Source organism: Poromitra crassiceps, assembly GCF_964638095.1.
Source record: "Poromitra crassiceps genome assembly, chromosome: 9".
In the NCBI taxonomy this organism is placed as follows: Eukaryota; Metazoa; Chordata; class Actinopteri; order Beryciformes; family Melamphaidae; genus Poromitra; species Poromitra crassiceps.
The window spans coordinates 27842641-27854147 of record NC_139630.1 but is presented as its reverse complement, the minus strand read 5'-3'; the positions used below and the strand labels follow the sequence as shown (position 1 = coordinate 27854147).

General features: G+C 41.4%; 2 long non-coding RNA genes across 2 annotated transcripts; both read left to right on the top strand.

The window, feature by feature from the left end:
- The first annotated feature begins 1207 nt into the window (after positions 1-1207).
- Positions 1208-4576, top strand: LOC310782033. The gene is made up of 3 exons (XR_014553009.1): positions 1208-1368; positions 2748-2859; positions 3508-4576. It is a non-coding gene; the product is annotated as an uncharacterized lncRNA (long non-coding RNA).
- Positions 4577-7600: 3024 nt separating this feature from the next.
- LOC310783022 lies at positions 7601-11026 on the top strand. The gene is made up of 3 exons (XR_014553060.1): positions 7601-7750; positions 9092-9203; positions 9874-11026. It is a non-coding gene; the product is annotated as an uncharacterized lncRNA (long non-coding RNA).
- The last annotated feature ends 481 nt before the right edge of the window (positions 11027-11507 follow it).

Below are 11507 nucleotides of genomic sequence, written 5' to 3'. Positions count from 1 at the left end.
GAGGGAGTCAGAGAGAGAGAGAGAGAAGGGTGACAGAGAAGAGGCAGAAGAGCACTGGCGCACTGAATAGGCCTGGTTTCAGAGAGAGACAGAGAAGGGTGACAGGGGAGAGGCAGAAGAGCGCTCCTTGCAACTGGCGCACTGAATAGGCCTGGTTTTCAAAAGCGCAAAGCGCTAAATTTACGCCAGGTGGGAAGATATCATTACGCCGAGATTTAAGGCCGACACGCCCATTCTAGCCCATTCTGGGACTGCGCCACGCCCATTCGGCCTGAAGCGCATTTGGCAGCGTAAAGCCATATTGATATCTTCCCGAGGCAGGCGCAAGGCAAGTTTTTTTGCGTTTAAGGCCCGTTTTAGCGCCGAAGGCCTGTGGGAGAATAGGGCCCCATGTACGCGCACTGTTGTGCGCAATGCAGAAACACTTCCGGTGGCGTAGCATCAAAAACTGCGAACGGGTGTGTGTGTCAACGCGTAACAAAATTGTTCTATTATCTTCATGCGTGCGTTTACGCGCTCTGACTGCGCAACCCGCGTACATTTACACGTAACATTACGCGTAAATGTACGTGTAATTTTACGCGTAATTTTACGCGTAAATGTACGCGGGGTGCGCAGTCAGAGCGCGTAAGCGCACGCGTACACGCGTGACCATTACAAGTCAATGGGGAAACTACATGACACGTCAAGCGTTGCTTTGCTACACAGGCGTCAAAGCATGCGTGTGTGACACGTTCAGTCTATAGCTGCGCATGTTTATTGAGTCGTTTGGAACTTCATAGCGCACGCGCACACGCACACACACACACACACACACACACACACACACACACACACACACACACACACACACACAGATGATAATAGTGTTTCCTTTTTTCATAGAACCTGCACACACCCCCCCAGCCACCCACCCACCCACACCTCCGCCCCTTCGACCGTTTTTCTCTATTTCATTTTTAGATCAGTGTTGACCACAGTGTATTTGCAAGTTAACTGTAGCTTCTGGGTTTATGGGTCTTGGTCCTTATTTTGTCATGGAAACAGTCTCGCAAGTTTTACACTACAGAAGAAGGGTACACGGACGCACGCACACACACACACACACACACACACACACACACACACACACACACACACACACACACACAACACACACTACATGATTGGTCAGAAAATGGTTTTTGCTTATCGCATTACAGAAGATGCAGGATAAGAGGCAGGGCAGAGAAGGACATACTGACAGATAGAGCGAGGCAGACAGACAGAGACAGACATTTATGATGATGATGAAGATGAAGAAGACAGTCCTTCTGGTGGTCTGCAGCATCCTGCTTTTCTCAACCTTGGCTGAATCTAGTGTACCAAGTAAGTTTACTGCCTTGTCTCCACGGTCAGAGTAATGTCATCACGTCAAATGTCTAGAAACAGCCAAACCTGCTTGCTGGTTGAATATGACATATTGGCAAATGGCAATAGACTTGATGCTATAGAATACATGCACTTTATTGTGGGGAACTTTTGCGCAGCTTTCAATTTTAATTGTTAGCTGTGGTAAACTGATTTGTTTGTTTTTCTGTTCTTGCTGTTCTTACTTATTAATGCTGAAGCAAAAATATTGATTCATACCATAATCAAATCAAACCAAACCACAGCAAGCCTCAGCAGCCATTGAATATATGAGTCTAAAGCTTATACACCAGGGGTCCCTAATTACTTTTCACCAAGGGCCACATTTTGCTGAGGGCCGGGGGCCGAACTGTGCCGACGGCCGCAAGGCGGCGGCGTGAAACATTTGGTGCATTTGAAGCCAGAAGAATAGAGGAATAACTCATTTTAAATGAACAGTTCTGTTGTCATTATTCAGTCTTAACCACCAATTTGATCCTTTTCTCGCTCACTCCTATGTCACCACCTGGAGGGCTTGAAATTAACTTTTTTGAACACCTGCCAATATGGCTGCTAGATTTGAAAGTTACCAGCCAATTAGAATTTCCACTAGCCAACATATTTTTCTTGAAATAAACCAGAATATGAGTGGGTTCACTCATATTCGACTCATAGCATCAGTAAGTGGCCCGTGTGTCAAAGCCTGTGTTGAGGGTTACACAAGAACAAAAATGCACTCTTGAAACTAAATAAATCCAAAACCAACGAGTTAATGATTTAAATTTCTACTTCAATATAGAACAGTCATTTCTTACACATGAGATTACTTTAGCCGTTTAGCCATCAAGATTATTGAAAAATATTCCATATTCCAGACTGAAATGTTATAACAGAAGTGGAGTATTGGCCAGAATGACATCAACATTTGGACACCTATTCAGTGTTGAACAGTAATTTCTTACATTACATTTAGCCTGATTTAATCAGGATGATTGAAAAATATTCCAGAATTCAGACTGAAATGTTACAACAGAAGTTGACTATTAGAATGACTTGAACATGAACATTTGGACACTTCTTTAGTGTTGAACGGTAATGTATACACATGAGATACTTTTAGCCAGATCTTGCATGTTGCATTCATGTACACTGTAAAAAAAAAAAAAAAAGCAATTCCGGCGCGGGCCACACAGCTCGCCGGCCGCGGGCCGCTATTTGGGAAACCCTGTTATACACTATACTGCTTTGTAAATGTAGCATACATGTCTAATAGTATGAACAAGAGAAGCATACGGAAAGGGGAAGAAGACCAAAATAATGGTATCTGTGTTCATGTTGTTTCTCTGTCTGTTTCTCAGGCGGCGGTGGTCCAGGTTCATGCTGTTTCGATTTTACCCCCCTACCCGTGCCTAAGGGCAGGGTGCTGAGCTACAATTACACACACAATCAGTGTCCCAAGGAGGGTGTAGTGTGAGTGTTGCATCTCCTGTTTTATTGATCTTCAACCGTACAGACTTTGCTACTCCTGCACAAGTGTAGGAGTTATCATGCAGTTATCATAACCAGGCTTTAGGCCACATTTTAATTGATCTGTCATTATAGACATACTATACAGTTCAAATCAAGTTTCAGAATTAGCTGATAAAATAATATCTGCGTGATGTTATAGAGACAGTTGTTTTTTTGAGTTTTCAATCACCATAATGGCAACTGCAGTGATTAAAAAGAAATCATAAAAAAATTGGTTTACTGAAACATTTAAGATAACTAGGCAATCAAAAAATAATAATCGAGAGAAAATCTGCAATATATTAAAAAATAATCTACTAAAGGTGCAACGGTTGCGGCAACACATCTGTCACTAAAACAACACTGAGGATTTACTGCAATTGTAAAATGCCCAAGTTGAGCCTGAAGGCTGATTGGCTGACTGAGTTGCTATTGGCCGAATTATTGACTGATTGATTATCTGGTTGGTTTGATGACTGTAAATGCAAGGCAAAATGCAACAACAGCAGGCATGATCTGTGTGTGTGTGTGTGTGTGTGTGTGTGTGTGTGTGTGTGTGTGTGTGTGTGTGTGTGTTTCTCTCTCTCTCTCTCTCTCTCTCTGTTATAGCTTTCAGATGAAGAGGAAGAGAACGGATGGTAGCCATTTTATGGTCTGTGCTGACCCAATTCACGACTGGGTCAAGAACATCATCAAGGTTGTGGATTCCAAACCAAAGGCCCAAACTGCTAAAGTGGAGGGTTCTGGCTCCCACTGAGTACCTGTAGCCCCGGCAAGCAATCTGATTGGACCAAATTATGTTTTAACCACACTATATAAAGTAGAATCTCCCCCCCAAAAATGAGTAGTAACCCATGAGTTAGATTACCATCTTCATCGCTTTTCCATTTTTCTTTTCTTTTTCTCTCATTTGAATTGGTTTAAAACTGCGAAATAATTTCTCAGATGAACTCTGTTTTAATGTGATGTCATGTGATGTATTGAATGTAACGTTTTCAGTGCTAAAGCCCCGCCCCCCTCCCACACACACACACACACACACACACACACACACACACACACACACACACACACACACACACACACACACACACACACACACACACACACACACACACACACACACACACACACACACACACACACACACACACACACACCTTTTTCTTCCATTTGCTGATATTGTTTTCTATACAATAAAGTATTACAAATATTTGTTTTAAGGTGGTTTTCCTACACACTTTGGTTAAATTTAGGTCTTCAAAATCAAGTTTCCTGTAGTGTCGTCCTCAATAGACAAGACTGAGAACTTCAACTCTGGCCTACAATCCATTGAACATCAGTCTGTTAAAGTCACGGGAGGTCTACCACAAACGCTTTATAGTCAGGCACAAACAATCTATTTATTAGCTATATGTATATATATATATAAATCTCTCTATAAGTATATCTCTCTAATATATATATAAACTCTATAAGTTTTTAGCTCTTTTTGCAACTGCTGCGCCTGTTGCTTAATGCACTTTTTATACTCTTTTTTTAAAGTTTTGTTGTGATGCTTTTAAATGTCCATTTTATTCTCTTCTTTTATTCTTTTATTTTCCTGTCATCCATTTTATGTGAAGCACTTTGAATTGCCTCTGTGTATGAAATGTGCTATACAAATAAACTTGACTTGACTTGACTATATATATATTTATATACGGGAGGAAACACACACAACCATGGAGAAGCAAACTTCACACAGAAAGGACCTGGGACGGAACAGGGTTTGAACCCGGGACCTTCTTGCTGTTAGTGTGAGGTAATAGTGCTAACCACTGAGCCACCTTATTAACCCTCATATGGGAAAATACATTTCTTATGGAGAAAATATGGTGCCAAGTCCCTGTGTCTGTTTGCAATACAGAAAATATAAGAATAAAAAAGCTGTCATTTCAAGGGACTATTAGATCTTTTAACATGGCTAATAGCTAACTGACTAATACAGTACATAAACTTCTGATATATATAGACTACAATCAAACATTTTGTAATTTCAGTACTTTGATGAAAATTGATTTAGTCTCACAGTTCAAATACAAAATGGAACCCAAGTGCACGACTCAAGAGGCAGAGTTCAAAGTAAATAGTCTTGTTGATGCCACTTGTTGGTAGAGCTACTGGTGAAGATACAGCTGACTTGGTGTTGGTGAATAACTTGCATTTACAAAAGAAATATGTCAGTTTCCCAAATGTCCCTCCATGAGTTATCCTAGACCTGGTTTCTCTACATTGTTTATACTGTATAAGTTATGATCCTATTTACCCCCTTCAGTTGGTGGCTTCTTGGCCTTCTCAAATCCATTGGGCTTCCTGGTGTTGAATGGGAAGGGTGACACACAAACGTATAGTGACACATAATGTTAAAAACAAAAAGATCTTTATGTAATTGTGATTGAAATGCAGAGAAAAAGAGAAAAAGGAGCCAAAGAAATGCCTTCTCTTCTCACCATGTGTCTCTGGCACCACCTAAAGGTTGCTCAGAATAACAGACTTGATCATGTCCAAAAATGTACAGTACTGTAGATGCAAACTACATTGTATTTGAGCGTGGATTGATTGTTGTACACATTAATTCACTACATCTACATATCTGTCAGTAAGATGCATAATTCTTTTATGTATTGTATTTTTATATTTATTTTACGTATTCATTTACCATGGATCTATCCATTTGGAGATTCTCATGTATTGAATGCATGGAACTGCAAGTGTCATGTCTGTGCAATAGGTCAGCCAAGGGGGACATTTTGTCGTAGCGTCAACTGCATGCTATATTCCCCCATACAAATGTATCACCGGTCTCAATAAGCACAATAATGACTTAACGTGCTGCTGAAGGATGCACAATCCATTTCCATAGAGATCAACAGCTACAGACAGTCTAATGTCCATTTGGGTGAGATGAAAATGGAAAGATTTGCACCTTAGAGCAACGTTTTGGTTCTAAATCTAAACGTTAGAAAGGACATGCAAGTATTATGTTCTATCATTCTATGATGCATAAGGTTAGACAAGGTCAACTTTCTTCATCATTTTGCATATTAGACTATTAGAGTCATACTCTATGGAGGTTCATAGCAATGATAAAAAGTGTGTGTACAGCACAGCTACATCTCACACCTGCGTGACTTAACATAGTCAATTTTGTCACGCGTGCACACACACGCGCGTTCGCAGTTTTTGATTCTACGCCACCGGATATGAAGTTCCAAACGACTCAATAAACATGCGCAGCTATCGACTGAACGTGTCACACACGCATGCTTTGATGCCTGTGTAGCAAAGCAACGCTTGACGTGTCATGTAGTTTCCCCATTGACTTGTAATGGTCACGCGTGTGACTGCGCACCCCGCGTACATTTACGCGTAAAATTACGCGTACATTTATGCGTAAAATTACGCGTTCATGTACGCGCACTGTTGTGTGCGATGCAGAAACACTTCCGGTGGCGTAGCATCAAAAACTGCGAACAGGTGTGTGTGTCAACGCGTAACGAAATTGTTCTATTATCTTCATGCGTGCGTTTACGCGCTGTGACTGCGCAACCCGCGTACATTTACACGTAACATTACGCATAAATGTACGCGTAATTTTACGCGTAAATGTACGCGGGGTGCGCAGTCAGAGCGCGTAAGCGCACGCGTACACGCGTGACCATTACAAGTCAATGGGGAAACTACATGACACGTCAAGCGTTGCTTTGCTACACAGGCGTCAAAGCATGCGTGTGTGCAGGGGCGGACTGGGATCATAATTCAGGCCGGGCATTAGATACCAAGCAGGCCAGGCCGATATGGGCCGACGCGCGTGCCGGCGTCCGAAGGGCGGCGGCAAAAAATTTGGGGTGTTTGAAGCTCAATTTGGGGCGTTTGAAGCCCAATTTGGGCCGTTTTAAGCCAGATTTGGGTCGTTTAAAGCCAGATTTGGGCTGTTTGAAGCCCGATTTGGGCCGTTTGAACCCAATTTGGGCCGTTTGAAGCCCAATTTGGGCCAAGTCCAATTTTACAATGAGATGCACCCACTTTAAACCTGAATAAAGTAATAAAACCACTAGTAAACCAGTAGGCGGCGCCTGGCCTGCTGTTCAGTGAGTGGCCTGGCCTGGCCTGCAATTTTTTTTTTTTTTTTTTTGCCAGGCCAGGCCAGGCCAGGCCAGGCCACCGGGCATTTGGCCGACGTGCCCGATTATGCAGTCCGACACTGCGTGTGTGACACGTTCAGTCGATAGCTGCGCATGTTTATTGAGTCGTTTGGAACTTCACAGCGCACGCGCACACGCACACGCACACACACACACACACACACACACACACACACACACACACACACACACACCTCCGCCCCTTCGACCGTTTCTCTCCATTTCATTTTTAGATCAGTGTTGACCACAGTGTGTTTGCAAGTTAACTGTAGCTTCTGGGTTTATGGGTCTTGGTCCTTATTTTGTCATGGAAACAGTATCGCAAGTTTTACACCACACAAGAAGGGTACACGGACGCACGCACACACACACACACACACACACACACACACACACACACACACACACACACACACACACACACACACACACACACACACACACTACATGATTGGTCAGAAAATGGTTTTTGCTTATCGCATTACAGAAGATGTTAGGGATGAGGCAGGATAAGAGGCAGGGCAGAGAAGGACATACTGACAGATAGAGCGAGGCAGACAGACAGAGACAGACAGTTATGATGATGATGAAGATGAAGAAGACAGTTTTTCTGGTGGTCTGCAGCATCCTGCTTTTCTCAACCTTGGCTGAATCTAGTGTACCAAGTAAGTTTACTGCCTTGTCTCCACAGGTCAGAGTAATGTCATGAGGTCAAATGTCTAGAAACAGCCAAACCTGCTTGCTGGTTGAATATGACATATTGGCAAATGTCAATAGACTTGATGCTATAGAATACATGCACTGTATTGTGGGGAAATTTTGCGCAGCTTTCAATTTTAATTGTTAGCTGTGGTAAACTGATTTGTTTGTTTTTCTGTTCTTGCTGTTCTTACTTATTAATGCCGAAGCAAAAATATTGATTCATGCCATAATCAAATCAAACCAAACCACAGCAAGCCTCAGCAGCCATTGAATATATGAGTCTAAAGCTTATACACCAGGGGTCCCTAATTACTTTTCACCAAGGGCCACATTTTGCTGAGGGCCGGGGGCCGAACTGTGCCGACGGCCGCAAGGCGGCGGCGTGAAACATTTGGAGCATTTGAAGCCAGAAGAATAGAGGAATAACTCATTTTAAATGAACAGTTCTGTTGTCATTATTCAGTCTTAACCACCAATTTGATCCTTTTCTCGCTCACTCCTATGTCACCACCTGGAGGGCTTGAAATTAACTTTTTTGAACACCTGCCAATGGCTGCTAGATTTTAAGCATTTTACCAGCCAATTAGAATTTCCACTAGCCAACATATTTTTCTTGAAATAAACCAAAATATGAGTGGGTTAATTTAAGCATCAGTAAGTGGCCCGTGTGTCAAAGCCTGTGTTGAGGGTCACACAAGAACAAAAATGCACTCTTGAAACTAAATAAATCCAAAACCAACGAGTTAAGTATTTAAATTTCTACTTCAATATAGAACCGTCATTTCTTACACATGAGATTACTTTAGCCGTTTAGTCATCAAGATTATTGAAAAATATTCCATATTCCAGACTGAAATGTTATAACAGAAGTATTGGCCAGAATGACATGAACATTTGGACACCTATTCAGTGTTGATCAGTAATTTCTTACATTACATTTAGCCTGATTTAATCAGGATGATTGAAAAATATTAACAGAAGTTGACTATTAGAATGACTTGAACATGAACAATTGGACACTTCCTCAGTGTTGAACTGTAATTTATACACATGAGATTACTTTTAGCCAGATCTTGCATGTTGCGTTCAGGTACACTGTAAAAAAAAAAAAAAAAAAAAGCAATTCCGGCACGGGCCACACAGCTCGCCGGCCGCGGGCCGCTATTTGGGAAACCCTGTTATACACTATACTGCTTTGTAAATGTAGCATACATGTCTAATAGTATGAACAAGAGAAGCATACGGAAAGGGGAAGAAGACCACATGGTATCTGTGCTCATGTTGTTTCTCTGTCTGTTTCTCAGGCGGCGGTGGTCCAGATGCATGCTGTTTCACATTTATCCCCAAACGCGTGCCTAAGCGCCTGTTGGTGAGCTACAGTTACACACACAGTCAGTGTGCCAAGAAGGGTGTAGTGTGAGTGTTGCATCTCCTGTTTTATTGATCTTCAACCTTACAGACTTTGCTACTCCTGCACAAGTGTAGGAGTTATCATGCAGTTATCATAACCAGGCTTTAGGCCACATTTTAATTGATCTGTCATTATAGACATACTATACAGTTCATATCAAGTTTCAGAATTAGCTGATAAAATGTAACATCTGCATGATGTTATAGAGACAGTTGTTTTTTTTAGTTTTCAATCACCATAATGGCAACTGCCGTGATTAAAAAGAAATCATCAATAAAATTGGGTTACTGAAACATTTAAGATAACTTGGCAATGAAAAAATAATAATCGAGAGAAAATCTGAAATTAATTAAAACATAATCTACTAAAGGTGCAACGGTTGCGGCAACACATCTGTCACTAAAACAACATTCAGGAGTGTTACTGCAATTGTAAAATGCCCAAGTTGAGCCTGATTGGCTGACTGAGTTGCTATTGGCCGACTTATTGACTGATTGATTATCTGGTTGGTTTGATGACTGTAAATGCAAGGCAAAATGCAACAACAGCAGGAATGATCTGTGTGTGTGTGTGTGTGTGTGTGTGTGTGTGTGTGTGTGTGTGTCTGTGTGTGTGTGTGTCTGTGTGTGTGTGTGTGTGTGTGTGTGTGTCTCTCTCTCTCTCTCTCTGTTATAGCTTTCAGATGAAGAGGAAGATGCTCTGTGCTGACCCAACTCACGACTGGGTAAAGGACCTCATCAACGTTGTGGATTCCAGACCATAGGCCCAAACTGCTAAAGTGGAGGGTTCTGGCTCCCACTGAGTACCTGTAACCCCGGCAAGCAATCTGATTGGTCCAAATTATGTTTTAACCACACCATATAAAGCAGAATCTCCCCCCAAAAAATGAGTAGTAACCCATGAGTTAGATTACCATCTTCATCGCTTTTCCATTTTTCTTTCCTTTTTCTCTCATTTGAATTGGTTTAAAACTGCAAAAGAATTTCTCAGATGAACACTGTTTTAATGTGATGTCATGTGATGTATTGAATGTAACGTTTTCAGTGCTAAAGCCCCACCCCCCTCCCACACACACACACACACACACACACACACACACACACACACACACACACACACACACACACACACACACACACACACACACACACACACACACACACACACACACACACACACACACACACACACCTTTTTCTTCCATTTGATGATATTGTTTTCTATACAATGAAGTATTACAAATATTTGTTTTCAGGTGGTTTTCCTACACACTTTGGTTATATTTAGGTCTTCAAAATCAAGTTTCCTGTAGTGTCGTCCTCAAGACTGAGAACTTCAACTCTGGCCTACAATCCATTGAACATCAGTCTGTTAAAGTCACGGGAGGTCTACCACAAACGCTTTATAGTCAGGCACAAACAATCTATTTATTGATTATTTATTAATATATACCCCCGCAAGGTACAAGCGGGGGTATGCTTGGTGTCCAAACTACAGTATAGAGGAAAAGAGGACACCGTACCCAGACCTGAGTTTTATGTGTGTGTAGTCATGCTTATAGTCATGATGTCGGGGGACTCAATATAGATACATTGATTTATTCTATTATGCAAACCCAATGAGTCATAAGTTTTTAGCTCTTTTTGCAACTGCTGTGCCTGTTGCTTAATGCACTTTTTATACTCTTTTTTAAAGTTTTGTTGTGATGCTTTTAAATGTCCATTTTATTTTCTTCTTTTCTTCTTTTATTTTCCTGTCATCCATTTTATGTGAAGCACTTTGAATTGCCTCTGTGTATGAAATGTGCTATACAAATAAACTTGACTTGACTTGACTTGACTATATATATATATGGGAGGAAACACACACAACCATGGAGAAGCAAACTTCACACAGAAAGGACATGGGACGGAACAGGGTTTGAACCCGGGACCTTCTTGCTGTTAGTGTGAGGTAATAGTGCTAACCACTGAGCCACCTTATTAACCTCATATGGGAAATTACATTTCTTATGGAGAAAATCTGGTGCCAAGTCCCTGTGTCTATAGTTTCTGTTTGCAATACAGAAAATATAAGAATAAAAAAGCTGTCATTTCCAGGGACTATTAGATCTTTTAACATGGCTAATAGCTAACTGACTAATACAGTACATAAACTTCTGATATATAGACTACAATCAAACATTTTGTAATTTCAGTACTTTGATGAAAATTGATTTAGTCTCACAGTTCAAATACAAAATGGAACCCAAGTGCACGACTCAAGAGGCATAGTTCAAAGTAAATAGTCTTGTTGATGCCACTTGTTGG